Source organism: Adiantum capillus-veneris, chromosome 17 (genome assembly GCF_014529385.1).
Source record: "Adiantum capillus-veneris isolate H3 chromosome 17, ASM1452938v2, whole genome shotgun sequence".
NCBI lineage: Eukaryota > Viridiplantae > Streptophyta > Polypodiopsida > Polypodiales > Pteridaceae > Adiantum > Adiantum capillus-veneris.
This window is the reverse complement of record NC_140947.1, coordinates 72,953,929-72,972,595: the sequence shown is the minus strand read 5'-3', so window position 1 is coordinate 72,972,595 and position 18,667 is coordinate 72,953,929.

Here is an 18,667-nt window from a genome sequence, read left to right as displayed (position 1 = left end):
CCTAATTTTGCCAATTTTAATTGCCTAGTTTAGATTTTATTGTCGAAATTATTTGGCAGTTAAATTGATGTGATTATTGTGATTTGATTTGGCTTCACTAATCCTCTATGTGTGGAGAATTTTCAAAAAAAATTTGGGTATTTTTTGCATAATTTTTGTAAATGTTTGGCAGTTTTTTGCCAATTTTTGCATTAATTCTGAAAAAAATTGATATTTTGTGATCTTGATGAGCTATTTTGTGTGCGTATTTAAGGCATCATTTTGAGCGCATTTGTGTCCTTGTTGGTCGAGTTTTGAGCGTTACGCTATTTTCGGAGGTCGAGTTGTTGATTTTGTTGTAATTGACATTGGAGTTCTTATGTGTGTCAAAAATGTTCAATTGTGATTGCCAATGATTTTTTAAGATTTTTAAAATTTTTGGGGAATTTTTTGGTAATTTTTAGCTTTTTCGGGTGATTTTTGGACTAAATTTGGCTTTTTCGGGCATTAAGAAAATAAAAACTGAAAAACATTGGTTTCGACGAGCGTTGGCCAGTTCATCATGAGCTTGGGTGTATGCTCTGACAAATTTTGATCGTCGTGCGGATTCGATGGTCAAATTTAGAGTTTGATGCAAAAATCCGACTCCGATGGCTAGTTTCGATGAGAACCACCTCATGTGATCATTTAAGTTGAATTTTGCCTTTTGTAGGCACATAATAAAACCTCTCTGTCATTTTCTCTCTCTTATTTCCTCTCTCTCCTCCGTTGACAATGGAAGCCACAAGAGAGTGGACCCCTCTCTTAACTCTCTCTCAACTCTCCTCGTCGGATAAATCTTTATTAAGGTATTTTGGGATAGTTTCCAATGGCGTTAAAATACTCTTCTTCTTCTTCTCTCTCTCCCCGCCATGTGGCGATCAACCCACACACACCCCCACTCACACATGTGCTGCGAGAAGACACAATCTCTCTCTCTCTCTCTCTCTCTCTCTCTCTCTCTCTCTCTCTCTCTTCTCTCTGTCCCTCTCAGGCCAGGTCTCCCTGTTGCCCGTCGTATACTTTCTCTCAATGCCGCTGTCGGCGCTAACAGACTGCCACATCATCATCGGCAAGGTCGACTCTCTCTCTCTCTCTCTGTGTGTGTGTGTGTGTGTGTGTGTGTGTGTGTGTGTGTGTGTGTGTGTGTGTGTGTTTAGCTCAGGCCCGGGGCTCGCAATTGGCACTGACAGTCACTGCACGTGGCCAACTCTCTCTCCGTCTGTTTCGCGCGCGGCGTGCTTCTGCTCAACCACCATCCCAGCAACCAATGCGCTGCCAGGTAAGTCAAAGGTAAATTTTTCTTTTGTTTTACTCAATTTAAATAAATAATAATAAAAAAATCAAAGAATCAAAATATAAAAAAACCTTTAAAAATTACAAAAACAATAAAAAAAGCCAAAAAATCCATTAAAAAAAGGGGTCTTAAAATTCATAAAAAAATAAAACAAGCCTCACTAAAAATTCACAAAAGAATTAGAAAATTCAACAAAAAATCAAAAAAATTCACAAAAGCCTCCAAAAATAAAATAAAATTACACAAATAATTCACAAAAAACCATTAAAAATGAAAAAAATTGACCAAATTTTTTAAAATTTCAAAAAAAAAATCATTAAAATACCAAAAAATTCAAAACTTTACAAAACAATTAATACAAAAAAGGAAAGAGGAGTCAGTAAAGAGAAAAAAACAGGGCAAAAGAGAAAACACCTGCCAAAATTTCACACTACAAGCAAGAAAGTCGAAAATCGAACGAGAGGATCAAAGGAAACCAGAAACAACAAAAAAACGCGAAAACCAAGCGAAGTGAGCAGTGAGATGGTCCTGAAATGCAAAAATTTATCGAAAAAAGCGAAAATCAAGAAGTTTGAAACCTAACAATCGAAAATCCTGAAAATGGAATCGAGCACATGAAAGCGTAGTTCAAAACAGATTTTCAATAAAATGAAGCCATTGGGGTAGTTTCATGCGTCAGAATTGCGACTCGGGGATGAAAATAGCAGAATTTGGGTGAAAATTAGCAAGTGTGAGTTGCAAAACTTGTGAGAGTTTCAAATTTAGACCTAGAAATAGGGGAATCATCAACAAACAGCTGGTAAGCATTTGAGCCGAGATCATCACAGTTCTAGCCCAGTTCTGGAAGGTGTTACAACAATTCAGTCAAGAAGCTAGAAGTGAATGTGCACGCTAGAAATTGGCTAGTGCAATAATTGCCCTGCAATTTGAGCTTCCAATTGGATGAACAGGAACACAAATCACGGTGGATTGCAGGTTAGGCTATTCAAGGCCTAGATGTTCATCATTTCAAAGATCGTAACCAAGTCTAAAGCATTCGAGCTAGAGTCAATCAACTCTTGTGAGTTTGAAGAGCAATCAGCTACCAAAATAGCTTTGACAAGCAGTTTTCCTAATTGAAGTATTGATCACAAGCTAACCTAATTTTGTGGAATGCTGTGGAAAATTATACCTTGGAATATTTACAAAGGTACCACGCATCAATTATTCAACATCTACTATCTATTTCAACTCCTAGAGTTTTAGATGCAGAAGACAGTTTTATCGACGACCATATAATAACTTTAACAATGACCGGCGATGAGGAAGTCATGCTAGTTTCCACCACTGGAAACCAAATCCTTAAAACTGACCCAATATTAGAGGAATAGACACCGGTTTGCTTTGCAGTTGGAGTGGCTAAAACGAAAGTTGGAGTTGATCAATGTGAAGTAGACCAAGCTCTTGAAAATGCTGATGTAAAATGCTCTTCAGAGCTGAGGAATGCAACAGAGGGTCCATGCCAAGTAGAGGAGGATAAGGGAGTGCCTATTATTGTGGCACAGGATGAGGCACATCATCAATATGAGGGAGTCCAAGCTCCAGTAATTGCTGATGTGAAGAGCTCTTCAGAGCCGAGAGAAGATACAAAGTGTCTAAGCCATGTAGAGGAGGAGGCCAACGTTGCAAATCAAAGCCAGGACAAACAACAGAACAAGTTAACCATTCGGCCATGGAAACACAAGAGTCCTGTACTGCACAACCACAAGAGGTGGATACCTATGGCAATAAGGAAGGGAACATCGACACTCAACAACAGAGACATGACTAGTATGGACTCTTGTTTCAAGTAGATATGGTTGTTCCGGTAATATCCATTATACTTAAATAATATACTCTTTTTTGTTTCTAACTACTTATATGTATGTACACAATGATTACAGGGACTAATTATTTTGGATCTCAATGGATTATTGTTGCTACGACAGCCATACAGTGTACCTACAAAGATCTCTTATTTACGTAGTTTTTGCTTGGGAAATCTCAGAGTAGTAACTCGACCAGGCATAAAGGAATTCTTGAATTTTTTGATTCCACGGTTTAGGGTTGCTATTTGGTCTCCAGTGCAGCCCCAAAACTTGAATCCCCTTGTTAACATAGTTTGCAATTTTGCTAAAATTCAGAGATCGGATTTTTATTTTGTGTATAGTCAAAGAAATTGTATTACATTGCGGGACATTTCCACCCAACTAAACCTCATGTACAACTTTTCTACAAGCCCTTTGAACAGATCAATGTGCCTTATGATGCTCAAAATACTTTGCTGATTGATGACACACCACATAAGGGTTTACTTAATCCACCGGCACTACTACTTCCCCACCTTCATTTGAAGGGCATCTTCACGATTTTTACCTAGAGGACATTTTGGTCCCATACCTGCAAGGAATGTACTTAAGCACATCGGAATTTGTACTTACAAATGTACTTAGAAATTCATAATTTATACATTAAGTTGATACTGTCTACCTGTCTATGTGTTTCGAATACTTAGAGAGAGAGAGAGAGAGAGAGAGAGAGAGAGAGAGAGAGAGAGAGAGAGAGAGAGAGAGAGAGAGAGAGAGCTCTTAATACACAATTAATAGCAGGCTCCCATATTTGCTGCAACTGTATTTAAGCCGCTTGTGCAACCCACAATTTGTACTTGGAAATACACTTCATAATGATTCGTTGTACCTGTTTTGAGAGAGAGAGAGAGAGAGAGAGAGAGAGAGAGAGAGAGAGAGAGAGAGAGAGAGAGAGAGAGAGAGCTGTGAGCAAACACTTGATATTAAGATTAAACTAATAAAAAAAGTTACATTTTGTTGAAGCCATTCAGGCTAGATTACATGGGTACGATTTGAATACGGCCAGAAAGATCTCCACACAGAAAATGCTTCTACCTTCGTTGCATTATTCTTCATCCACCAAGCAAGAAATAAAAGTTTATGGAGTCAATGTCCTCCACTATATCATGTCAAAGTTGCAAAAGATTGCATTGCTGCCTTGTTGTAATTACTGTCATAAGATTCAGGTCTTTGTACACCACTTCCATGTCTATGACATCATTGTTTGCCAAACTTGCTGCCTCTTGATCGATAGGCACATATAGAAACCTTCAACAAGGTGAGAACGCTTGTACCAAAAGGAGATTATTAGTGTTTGTGTTGCAAGTATATACTTGACAATGAAAGTGTCAAGAGCAATCTCGCAACATATGCCATCTGTTTCTTTCACATACCACCCTTGATCAAGAAGATTATCACACAAGAGGGAATCAAATGATTTGCAGAGCAGCATAGTTTTAGCAACATGTTCATTGCAGGCTTGAAAGAACTCAACAAAGAGACCAACATGATAGAAATTTGCAAGTTTCACCAATTTAGTGGGTAGAGAGTTTTGGAGAGACCTCTGAACATCCCTATAGAGCCTGCTCCTGAATGCCTCACTCATTGTTGTGTCGGGAACGGGCCAATCCACGAAGTTCCAGTTGGTTGGTAGAGAAACCTTCACCAACACTCCTCTCTGATTCCTTTGATTGAGTTGGTAGAAATGGTCATAGAAGAAAATACCCTCGTCTGCAAGGATTTTTCTAGTTCTGCCCGCATACTGCAAGACCCCAATATGAGCATGGGTCACAGAGATGAGACCTATAATGCACTCCATTGGCTCCCATTCCTCGTATGAGGAAGGATAAACATCTGTGGATGTAAAAGAATAGAAATAAATACAAACATCTGTATAACCTAATTAAATATCTGTAATAAGAGAAGAAAAAATAGATTCACATTTGAAATGTAAGATAATATTTATAGAGGAGTGCTAAATAATTAACTCATAGTTGCACCGTGGAGCATGCACCATGGAGACATTGCCACCGTTAGCAATCACATCAGAGTGAGTGAAAACATGTTGAACAAAGACCTCTTTCATAGTCTTCTTACCAACCTTGACTTTGAAATCCAGAACTCTTGCTTCCCATGCAGAACAAAACATATTTGTTGCCTTTGAGCTTTTTCTTTTTCTTGGCTGCATAAGAACCCAAGAACCTTTGCTTATCCTCCTCTGCTCTTGCTACCTATTATTTGTAGTGAGAGAGTTTGAGATTGAGATAGTGCTTATGCTACTACAAGGTCTTCTTGGCACACTAACGGTGAGGTTAGTTGGAGACAATGTAGAGCAACCTCTAGAACTTCTTGGGTAGGAAGAAGACAAAGCCATAGCTATAATGGAGGGAGAATGAGTTTTGAAAGCCTTTCATAAAGGGAGTGAATATCTTTTCATAAAGGGAGAGTTAGCTATGAATCAGTAGTCAGGTCTCAACAACTTGACGGCTATTGGCAGTGGGCCCTACTTTGTTAGACGAGGAAGTTACCTTACGAAAATGGGACACATCTCAATATTTTATTTATTTTTCTTTCATTTTTGTGATATTTTCCATGCATTTCTGCGTTACATAAGGTTGCTGCTCATTGGTTGCACCTTCTTTTCTCTCTCTTCAATAAGGCCCTCCATATGACCTCCAAAATTTCCTAATGCATCCCCTAATTATACTGTTCTGATTAAATTATTTGTAGTTCTAGCTACTAGTATTCTTGTAGCCCTTTGGGATTCACCATAGACGGATGGATGCAGGTGAGGACTCTATCTTTTCTTGAAAATTTTTGGCTTAAAGAAAATGTCTGTACATGATTACTCTTACACCTACTGCTGGGGAAGTACTTCTGATATCAGTTTATACTGGAATGAGGCTTCATTCTCATAAGCTTTGTACAAAGATAATTCTAAGACTGAGTTGTTTTTGTACTTATCATTGCTTGCTTTTTCTCTAAATCTAGTTGTCTTTTGAATGTTAAAGTTCAATTACGTCTTATTATTTAAGTAAAAATAGCTACACACACACACACACACATTTGCACATAATTATACACAGTACATGTACATACACACAAATTAAATTCATCATTTTTAAATTTTGACATAAATGTTATCATAAGCAAACTAAAATATTGAAATTTGTTTATCATAAATATTTAGTCAAAAAAATAAAATTTGTTGAGTTGTTTTGTTTAAATTTATTTATAATTAATTACTTTATATTTATGCAAATTTATTTTAAGTTTACGTGGTACTTTTAAGTTGTGACTTGTCGTATGTCAAATTGTTAGATGTTAGCAACTTATGGTTACCTAAGTAGCCGCATTTTTCATTATTTGGGAGACGAATAATGCACAAATAATAGGCATATTATTCATTGATCCATATTATACACCCGTTTTATACGATGCCACATCAGCAAAGTTGAGGTCTCGTATAACTACTTAGTTTTCTGATTGAAATACTACTCAATAAAAAATATTGTATATAAGAAGGCAGCGCACCCTCTTGGGCACATGTGACACCACAAAAGGTAATCCATGTGCGGAGTAAATAAACAAAAATATTTTACCTTTGACTTTTTAAATTCAATGAGATTTAATAAAATAGTTTTAAAATAAATTTGATCAAAATTATTTTAAATTATTAATTAGAATGTGACATATAATTTTACTTTTAAGATCAAATAGCGTAAGCTTTGTATATTGTGTAGAGGCTCGGAATGTCACTCTTTGCAAGGTGTTTGTTTATAGGAGTCACTTGCTATATGCTTAGTTAAGTGACACTTTAAAGTGAATTAGTGATATAATTAGGACATTTCCATTGTGTAGAGTATACTCTCACATGAGATAATTAGTTTACAAAATATAACATTATAAAGGTTATTTTTATTTAGTTTAGTGTTCAATTTTGACGTGCAGATATTTTCTCACTTCAAAGTGAACATATGTAGGTATTTTTCGGTCATGTGTAGAGCCATCACACTATGCTCTCACTAGAATTAAAATGTAAGAATATCATGTCTAAATATATTGATATTTAGTTATCTTTATTTGAATCGCAAGATCTATCGTACTGCGTGATCGTATATGTGCTTGAGCTACAGATAGATAAGCTCTCAAAGATCTATCGTGGAGTGTAAGAATTTCATGTTTGCACTTCAGATAAATATGGTAATCACCAATGTTTGGAATTGATTATCATTTAACAATGTCACTTGTAGCTTTTGTAGCTTGTGCATTTTGTAATGATAATCATTTCCAAGACATGATTAATATTATCAATTACCATCTTGTGGGGCCACGAGTTCAGTGGTAATGCGACTAGAATCAAAGAGAATTTCTTCAAAGTCCTTCGCAATGTGGAAAAGTGTACGACCTCGCCAAGAGATATTCATGTTAGTTTTTTGTAATGTACCCAACATTTTTCAATAAAAACTTTCTCAATTATTTTGCAAAAGTATTTAAGATTTTCATTTTGTTGAGTCATAGAGAGTTTTATCAAAAAACTTAGATCAAAAATTGGACTATGGAACTATTAATTATGGCCCTTGTTCACTTGGAAACAATAGGTTGATATGGGACACTTAAGCCTCAAGACTATATCTAAAAATAAGAGTTGATCCTTAAGGAAGAAGGAGTAATTTTAGGAAAGAGAGAGTATTTTTAGAAAAGGAGGAGTAATTTTACAAAACCAAGAGAAGTAAATTAAGTTTAAAGCTTCTTTTTTTGGAAGCCAAGCTTTTCCTAAAATTAGAGTCTCAAAGTTGCGCATTGAGATGTGTGTCCGCAAAAAAGAAGAAGCCATGAACATGCACAAACTTAGATCTTTGCTTTTTGCTATTCTTACCTTGTGATTTTAGCTCTTGAGAGCCTATATAAAGGCCCCTCTTCCCTCACTTTCAAGACACACACACTTTATAAGGTCTCAGAAGTGGATTCTCTCTTGCCTTAACAACGGAGTTACCTTCTCTCCCTGAAGCTCTCTCCCTCAACCCATCTCCATTTCTACCACCATCGTGTTGTCCCTCGAATTGTTGAGTTCTCTCTCTCTCTCTCTCTCTCTCTCTCTCTCTCTCTCTCTCTCTCTCTCTCTCTTTTGTCATCTTCTTGGCAAGCAAGGAAGCCATAACTCTGCTTTTCACGATGAGGCTTTTCTTTTCTCTATCACTATATGATACCCTCAAAGCGAGTGACTCAAATCTCCAAGGATTCTCTTGTCGTTCCACCTCCAAGGAAGGTGCAAAAAAAGGTATCATCTACTCCAACTATAAATCAAGTAGAGGTATTCACTCCGGAAGAAGTTGAAGCTGCCTAACCTCAAACACAAGAGGTAATCAAACATGTCACTAATTCGGTAAGAAAAAATTATAATTTTGCATCGTTATGCATATCGACCTAGTACGTCATGTTTAGGAATTCCCTTAAAATGTCCAAGGAAACATGATTGTATCACAAGAAACAAATATATGTTCTCGTAGAGTAGTGAAAGACTTGTTGATAATATCATTGTTTGATAAGTTATTATTGCTTGACAAAATTATTACGTTTCATATTAAAAGTTAGTTATTTGATATAAAGAGTTGGTTGATTATGTTTGAAGAATCATTCAGGAGAAGAATTGTTGAAAGAATATTTTTTTTTCCTTGCATTAGCAAGATGCCTCGTGGTAAGCGAGATTATCCCGCGGTTAGTGAAGATTAAGTTGAGGTTATTGAATCTCTTTTTATTCCTTGCGATTAGCGAGATGCCTCATGGTGAGAGCGATGATCCTGCGGCTAGGAGAGATTAAGATGGCTCTCTTTTTATTCCTTGCTGTTAGTGAGATACCTGGTGGTTAGCAAGATGCCTCTCGCGATTAATGAGATGCAAAGGTTGCATAATTCGCGGTTAGCGAATAAATAAATCCTTTGCAAAGGCTCTATTGGTTAGACAAAGAAAGTCTGCAGGTAGAAGCAAATCATAAGAGAAATTGCATAATTCTTTTTGTTTAAATATAGGATTGTCTTCATTAGGCCTTGTTTGAATTGTTTTAATGATGTTTGAAGAGCTGTATGAATGAACCTGTGTCCAAAACTAATAAAGGAACTCTATTTGTATATATATAATAGTTTGGTAGTAATTAAAAAACAAGAGGAAAGGGTGAGTGTGGTGTGGAACATGGGAGACTAGTATTCAAACGGATCTATGTTACAGATGGGTGGACCCGATTAGTTGGGTACTTTTCACAAGATTACTAGTTAGTTTAGACTAAGTCTCATATCATATTTAGGGTTTATGAATGGCGGTTGTGCCTCTTAAATGTGGGAAAAAAGACGTTGTTTATGAATTCTAAATATGTCAATGGGATTTTATCTTTGTGATATAAGAATTATCTCCCATTGATATCCCTTGATTATCGACATGACATGTGGCTTATGACCCTTACAACCACGATTGCAATGGATAGAGGACTTCCTCTCTTTTGTTGCTTGTATCTCTGCTTCGTGGAAACGGAGTAGCGTGTTGTCAACGGAACTTGAGAATAAAGGAAGGCCATCTATTAAGTCACCCCAATATTCTGGGGGCTACCCTACCTCACATTTGGTATCAGAGCTTTAGGTTAAAAGTTTTCATTGGTTACCTAGAGCTTCATTGTGAGTACCATTTTCAATACCTATTACACCCAACTCGCAAAGATATTAAAATGTGCTAAATCAATGTGTATCATAGTTATGGTTGAAACCTCTATTGTATTTTCTCATTGAGAGATTTTTATAGATACCTATATGATATTTGGATGTCTTTATGAATAGAAGATTGAGTTTTTTTCCTTCAAAAAAATTGTTTGACTGGTTAAGTCATGTAAGTGAGTATTTTATGGATTGGATACGCCATGACTGGTTAAGTCATGTGATTGAGATAAGTCATGAATAATTAAGTCATGTGATTGAGATAAGTCATGAATAATTAAGTCATGTGATTGAGTTTTGATGGACTGGATAAGTTGACTGGTTAAGTCATGTGACTGAATTTTGATGAACTAGATAAGTCATGATTGGTTAAGTCGAGTCATTGAGAGACAGAGAAAGACATTGCAAAATATGAGTGAGTATTTGGATATGTTAGAGATCAACTTGGAGGTGTGTTTGCATCCGCTTAGTGAGATGATGCCTAGATTCTAGTTTACTTTGGTCACTTTTGTAGACAACGGTCTTTTTCGGATTATCTAACAAATGTAAGTGGAGTTTTTTTGTATAGTCATGTACCATTGCCCTAAATTGTATCTTTTTGGATGTGGTATACCATTCAAAGCTATGTGTAACCCCATATTTCAAGATGTATTGATGAACACAACCAAAAAAGGGTTTGTGCTTCTTGCTTACAACAAGATGCACCCTGAGTATTTAGATAAAGTGAAAGATAGTACTGAAGCCATCCTCAAGTACAAGGTGGTAGACTTTGTTCCAGCATATGGTTGCACCATAGCATTAGATGGATGGAGTAATTGTCAGAAGAAGCCACTGATCAATGTGATACTTATCAACCCTAAAGGGTCCATGTTTGTAGAAGCTATTGACACCTCATTGAAAGAGAAGATGGGCGACTATCTAATAAGAATATACGAGCGTGCAATAGGAAGAGTTGGTGGGCCAAATCATATGACTCCAAATGTCACAGATAATGCATCCAGCTATACAAGGCTGCAAGAAGGGCTATACAAGTTAAGTACCCAGAGATTAATTGGGTTCCATGTGCAACACATACTTTTAATTTTCCAATAAATCACATTGGTAAATTAGCTTGCATGAAACAAACTCTACTGGATGCAAACCATGTGGTAAAATTAATCAGAGATCATCAATTTTTTGTGTGCTCTTTTTTGAACAAAAAGTTTCCTAATAAAACTTTACAAACATTTTGTGCGACAAGGTTTGCTACTGCATACTATATTCTTGCCACCTTGCAAGAAGTGAAGCTTGCGTTGATTGAAATTGTAGCTGATAGTTGATGGGATGCATAGCTCAACAAGTATCTTAGCTATCAGGATGCCGCTACAAGATGTGTACAACTTGTCAACTTGCTAGTTTTTTGGCATAATGTAGAGAGGATTGTCACTTTGGCAAAATAATTTGTAGATCTTTTGAAAACTGTTGATAAATATACTCTTTTATCCTTGAACAACTTTATTGGTATATGTCAGAGGCCTTATGCAAGATAAGATAGCACATTGAAATTGGTGAAAAGGACAAATCCACCATAATCACAACTGTCAACAAGGGATGGGTACAATTGCATACACCGTTACATGGTGCGGCATTTGTATTGGATCCTAAATTCCAAATGCATCAACAGTCTGCCAACAAAGAAGTCATGACCGACTTCAAAACAATGTGCTCCCAACTCTTGGGATAGGAGGATGGGAAAGTAGCTTTTTATCAGCAAGTGATTCTACTAACATAACTGGTATGTTTCAGGATCCATGGCATATAGATGCCATTGCCAAAACAAGTGTGCCTCTATGGTGGAAGGAGTATGGCGGGGAGAAGGTGAAGCTGCAACAAATTACAATAAGGGATTTATCGGTTGCTGCATTAAGTGGAAGTTACGAGAGAATATGGTCGGCATTTGACTTTATGCATACCAACAAACAAAACCGGATTCATCCTAAATGGGTTCCTGATTTGGTGTATGTTTTTTGCAACATGAGACTTATCAACAAGAGAAACACAAAAGCACTATGGTGTCTTCCAAATCCATGAAGCTATTTCCACAAAAGTGGATGATGATGATGATATGAAGTGGAAGATAGATTCAAAATGCTTAGATATGGATGAAGTAGATGATATGGTTGGTGTGTTTGATGCCAATGATGATTTTTGACTTAAGCCTTGTAACTTTTTCTCATTTTGATAACAATGCATAATGTAATACAATGCTATGCTACTTGATGTTCACATCTCTCTCTCTCTCTCTCTCTCTCTCTCTCTCTCTCTCTCTCTCAAGTTTTACAAACAATTTTGCAATAAGATTCACAATTATAGTTTGATATAACACGATGTCTTTTTGAGAATACAAAGAGGGGGAGATGAGAGGGCAAAATGTAGTTCTAATATTACAAAAAATGTAATACAACACATTGGCTTCTTGAGAAAATAGATAGGCAGAAGAGAGGGGGTTGCTTAAACCAATGATTGTGCCAATTTGTCCAATAATTCATCTATCTAGAGCTTAGAACTTTTGAGCTCTGAAGAATGGTTTGCAGGTCCTTGTTGTTGCGAAGGACCACCCTTGTATGAAAGATGTCCATACAAGTAGGCATATCGTTCAAGCTTTTCTTGGGCCTCCACCGCTAGCTCTATCTCAAGCTCAAGGAGTTGGCCATGTAGCATGTTAGATGCCTCTCCTTGGCTTGCAAGATCTTGCCCCTGGATCTCCAATTCAATGATTGTCTCTAACTCTTTGAGAAGTAGAACTATAGGGCCTTGCTACCACTTTTTCTATAATGAGACCATGGCCCATGCCAGTATTCTTTGGGCAGTCTGACCAATCCACCCGCCTCCCTAGGATGTCATAGACATAACATTGTTGTATGAAGTAGATTTCCATTTGGATATTGTTTGGCATACACCTCTCTTGTCGTGTGAATCATCGTAGAAGTAATCGTACTAGCTTCTTGCATTCCTTGAGGCTGAGTGGCTTGCCTTGCAATCAAGACTCATCCTCTTTGATGCTAGCAATATCTCCGAGTTTCCTCTCACATATGGCTCTCTCTCTTCTTTAAATATTAGCTGAGATTCAACGTGGTTAAGTTCAGGCTTTCATATCTGCAAATCAAGCGAACATGTCATGATTAGAAAGCTTGGATGCAAAGTCAATGAGTCATCACATTAAAACAACTTATTCAATACCACTTATTTAGTTATATCTACCATCATGCTTTGAGAAAGAGATAAAATAAATTAATCAATTGTATAACTTACATTTTTCACTAGAAAGGAGACAAAAATCAAATTTTCACTTTAGTGATCAACAACTGGTCATATACCAAAAGTCATGCTCTTACTCGGAAGGTTTACTCCTCTTTCTCCGCACTCAATATTTCCTCCCTCTCTCTAATCTCTCTCTCTAGAAGAAAGCTTGAATTTGACAAGCAATTGGTACGAGTGCAGGAAAGCTTCAAGATGAGGCAAGTGGCCACCTTCCGCTCTTGGCTACCCATTAAGTGACATGCATGCCCCTCTACAAATGAAGATGTTCTAGAAGTTGATGATGGGTGATAGAACTTGCCATATTGCAAAACCTCTTAATTGTTACAATTGATAATGATGATTTTTTTAAAAAGATAAGCATTGTATAGTCACTAGTATATTAATGTATGGCTTGAGTTTATCCTCCAATCTCATTGAAAATGTTCTCAAATAAGCTGAAATGCATGATAGCTATCGAACAAGTTAATAATACTATATGATTCAAATCTCAAGTTTTGCTTCCACATTGGAAGTACAAGCTAGGGTCTCTAATTGAGCACGACCTCGTGCGACTCGCCTATGGTAGGTCTTGCTTGCTCTTACCAATGGTTTCAAATGATGAATCCTATACATTTTCTCAAGCTGACTCATAAGCACACATATAAACACTCACACTATATCTCTCTCATTTCTCTATTATTGCTTTTGAGTGTCTCTATGTTTAGATATTCAAGAAGGTTCTGGAGCACGTAAGAATACCTTTTCCTGATTTTTCCTAAAAGTGATTGGCCGAATTTTTTTGAGAGTGACTTGCTAACATTTTGTTTCAGCATACTTCTTGTATCTATACGACAAACGTTTGCATATCCATATGACCTTGGATAAATTCCTTGACTTGTTGAAGTTTCTCAATATACAATTCCCAATAGGGAGGTTTCTTCTTGATAACATATGCTCATAGCATATCCTTTAGCATCTAATTAACTTTTGTGGTGCAGCCATCCATATCTGGATGATTTATTGTAATGATATTCAGTTGTGTTTCCAATTGATTAAATAAAGTCCTCCAAAAATGATTGTTAACTAGGGATCATGATTGCTCACAATATTGATGGGAAATCCATACAATCTATACAAATTTCTAGCACACAACTTGGTTAACTTTGGAGTCTTAATAGTGGACTTGGTTGGAAGAAACGTACAAAGTTTAGTCAATATATCTAAAATCGTCCTTTTTGAGTCATGTCCTTGTATGGTGGTTGGTAGGCCCATAATAAAATCCAGAGAGATATTTCACTTATTGTGACTAGATAAGCCGTTACATAAATGCTCACAAAGGGGACAACAATGTAATTGATAAATATTTTTTTGTTGATTTCATTGCATGTCCCATTCAACGGCATGAACCTAAACGTATTATTGACTATCATGGTATAGGTCAAGTGTAATAGATAGGCTTGAGCAAGGGGCCACTGGGGAACACATTATTGTTCTTAAGAAGAAACATCCCACTTTTTTTTGGCGGATGAAAACGCTTCTTCAAAGGGGAGTTATGTCAAGACAAGGGTCCTAAAGTCAAGGCTTAGGGAAGGCTCTAGCTTGAGGGGTTCCTATAAATAGAGGTCCTAGGGCAAGGCCAAGACTATTTAAGGAGATGGTTGGGTAGAGATGCAGAGCTCTTTTCCCTTGTGTCCACTGCCCTTTCAAGAGGTGTGTTTTCAAAACTAGTGTTGCATCTACTTAGTCTTTTCCTAAAGGGAAAACAACACCAAATAAAAAAACACCTTCACACTTTAGAGGGGAACAACCCTCCATAATCTGATTCATATAGTTCACCAACATTCAATGCGCTCAGTTGCAAAAAGGACCAATTAGTATAGAGACACCCAATAGGGATAACCTATCTCCTTTTGGTATGATAAACCACATCAAGAAATATTCAAGACTACCAACTATTTATGTAGGCCATTAAACAAAATAGAACCAGATGGGCATTTGTAAAAGAAAAACTATTATACAAGTCCCCACCATGGGTTATCTTCCTTCAATAATCATGTTAAACATGTGCATGTCCCTACATGGGTAATCTAAAAATTTATAGTTCTTAATCAGCATGTGTAAGCAAAAAAGGTTTCCCCCTCATGGGAAACATTAACACCCATTTACTTTTATGTGCAAAAATCAAACAGGTGTAACATGGCCAATCATCTAGCCATATCAAATAAGAGAAGCATTCATGTAGTCCTCAAATATAGGGGTTAATTCTTTAAGGAAAGCAACTGGTTCCATAAGCCCCTAACAAGGGTGTAATGTATAAGCAGTCATCATTACAACAGATATAGATGGCACGCTATGAAGGGGTTGGGACTACCTGAGATGTAGCCACTTCCTCCTCCATTTTATCTTTAGAGATCTTGGTAATGATGCCAACACCCTTTCACTCGGCAATGCCTCTCAAAAAAACATAGCACAATGAACTAAGTCAGCTCCAAGAGGGGTTCACCTTATAGTATTTAGAGGTTGATTTTGCATTGCCCGTTGTTAGCAACAAGCTAACAAAGCGGCCCAATTTTGAGTTCAATATTGTAACTTCACTCATTTTTTATATAGAAACATCTCATGTCCATATTTGTAATTTCAACTATAACTACAGAAATGTAAAGTCTATAAGCAGGCCTACGAGCTTCCAGCTTGTAATTACCCTTATGTTATCTCTAGTCCTTTCCTACCTAGATTTGAGTCTATTTGACATTTCTAAAACTTTGACTAAGGTATAAAAGCCATTTTTTTTGTAAAATACTCTTATGAAGTTTTTGGATAATAAGCATATATACAGTCTTTGAGCTCTATGTACTCTCCAATAGTCTTCTCTTTCTCATAACTCACTCAAGGATTGTCTATTTGGAGCCTCATCTGTTCCATTGTATTTGCAGGTGAAAGCTCTACACAAAATTGTAAGTTTCTTGCAATGATTCCATGATTTTGTTGTAGCTAATCCTCTTCTTAATTTATTCATAACTCAAGATTTAGGCATCCAAATTTCATTTATAGAATAATAGAGGTATTAGAGCAACATTGCTAAGGTATTGAGTGCATTCCAAGCCAAAACAGACTAGGTCAAAACAACCTGTAGATGATAAGCGTTTTTTTTTTTGAAAAGTGGTTGAAACGTGGATTTGAGACCCTCAACATGTGTGTTTAGGCTTTATCTAACCGACCTATAGGTTTGGTGATAATTGGGCTTTGTTTGCTTAGTGAATCGTCAAGGTTTGCTTGTAGATATTATGATTAGTTTTTGCTACCTAGCATGCAGGTTGAGTGTAGTATTGAGTAGAGAAGGATCAAGTGTATTTTCCAAGAGATTGAAAACCTCTTGTATCCTCCATGCACTAGCTGAGCCAACTCCATCCCACGGTATATTTATGTATGTGTTTCTTGCTATCCCTACAATAAGATAGAGTGATGCTTGGAAACCCCACATATTGGACCAATCTACCCTGTACCATCATCAACCACATTTTTCAACCCACCATGGTAACTTCCAATTAGAGAATGAGAAGAGAAAAATGATGTGTAAAAGGAGAAAATGAATGTTCCCAAAACCCAAGAGCTTTAAAAAAGAGGATCAAGAAAGTAGAAAGCTTGAACTAACACCTGACCAAAAGACTAGAGGTGGCTGATGCTTTCTTGGAAGAGTTAAGAGCTCTCCATGATAAGTCACAATCTAACATTTAGAGCCTATAAGAAGCAAACCACAAGCAACTAGCTGAGCTAATAGATATGACTATGCTAGTAGAGAAGTTAACACACCATGTAAAGATCAATAGAAAAAGATCCAAGAGTTAAATACAATGGTCCTAGATACAAACTCACACATTCAATGGATACATATGCAATTGGATGTTGCCAACATCTAGGTAGCTCAAGCTGAAGCCATATTAAAGGACCAAAAAGAGATTCTAGATAAGTTAAGGAATAATCCAACAGTCCTCACCCTCCAAGGCCAAGACCTATCCTACCAGGCTATGGAGAAAAGAATGAAAGATCTAGAGACAAATATAAATTTAGAGAAAATGCAACGAAGAGGGTTCTCTCTCAGCTTTTTGCATAAGGAAGAGGAATATCAAAAGCACATAGCCAAGTTTCAAGAAGACATATTGGTAGCTCAAGTGCAACTTAATGAGAAACACATTATCACTAGAGAAGATACTTTTGAGCCAATCACCAAATAAATAGAATCTTTGCAATTCTTGCAATATATGGAGGATACAAAGGACACCACTTCCCTCCTTGAGACAACACCACTAGAGCTAGAGTAAGCAATAGGACCAATAGACAACTTCACCACAAAGGCGGAGAAGTCTTTAAAGGTAAATATTGAACAAGAGACAAAGGAAATCTAGAAGGAAGCCATGGTCTAAGAGGAGAATGTTTAGCACTTGGACAATGTTTCTCAGCTTCCCTCCCAACAGATCATTGGCACATGGTACCAACAATCTCTTCCATGCCCAATGGTAACGTATGAAGCTCTGAAAGTTAAAGAAAAAATGTTAAAGACCAAGTAGGAGGTAATGCAAAGCCACATCCAGCTTGGAGAAAGTATTTGCTAAAGAGGCATCCCAAATATGTGGTTTTATACACACAAAATTCATCTAAATATGTGATTCTATACACACAAATTCCATAGGAGATCAAAAGGGATTTTACCATCTGCCCAATGCTAAGGACATGGGTGTCTCGTTCCCCTCAAGGGTCAATATCGATCACATCTCTAGAAGAGACGAAACCAAGACAAAATGTCAATCTTGGGAAGAAAGTGACTTGACTAGGCCATGGAGGCATGCCAATAATCTCATGTCTAAACACAATATGGTCCACTTTGACACTCAATGTGCGTTGTAACTTGTTGCGGTTCATCACAACACAAAGAAAACTCAAATGGAATACTACTCTTGACCTCACATTACTCAAACTATATTCAAACACAGCAAGTGATACACATAAGAAACTTAATAGAGTAAGAATATAACTCAGAACAGAATTCAGATCCACTACATTCATCAAGAAAGAACATTCCAATTGGATCCATTACATGCGTAGAGTGGGCTTATATGCTTGCTTCACCTGAATATGGTTATAAACAACCTCAATTTTGGAATACAACTATCTGTTAAGTATCCGATTTACTACAATCCGACTGACCATAATCCAACAAAGATCATACTACATCGGATTGATCAACAAAATGACATACTAGTGTGCCTATCAACATAACTACCAAAATCTTTTATTCTATCCTCCAATCATCTCACACAACCACATGCAAATCTTCAAGGAAGACAACTCTGATTGATTCCAAACTCAATAGGCATCTTTCAAAGACTATACAGAATAGAAATGGGTCATCAAATTTGCAATACAATACAAGGAGAAAAACACAATTTTTTCTTGTAGGTTAGATGCAAGTCAACTTTTCAGATTACAAGATTGCCTACTAGATTCTCCTA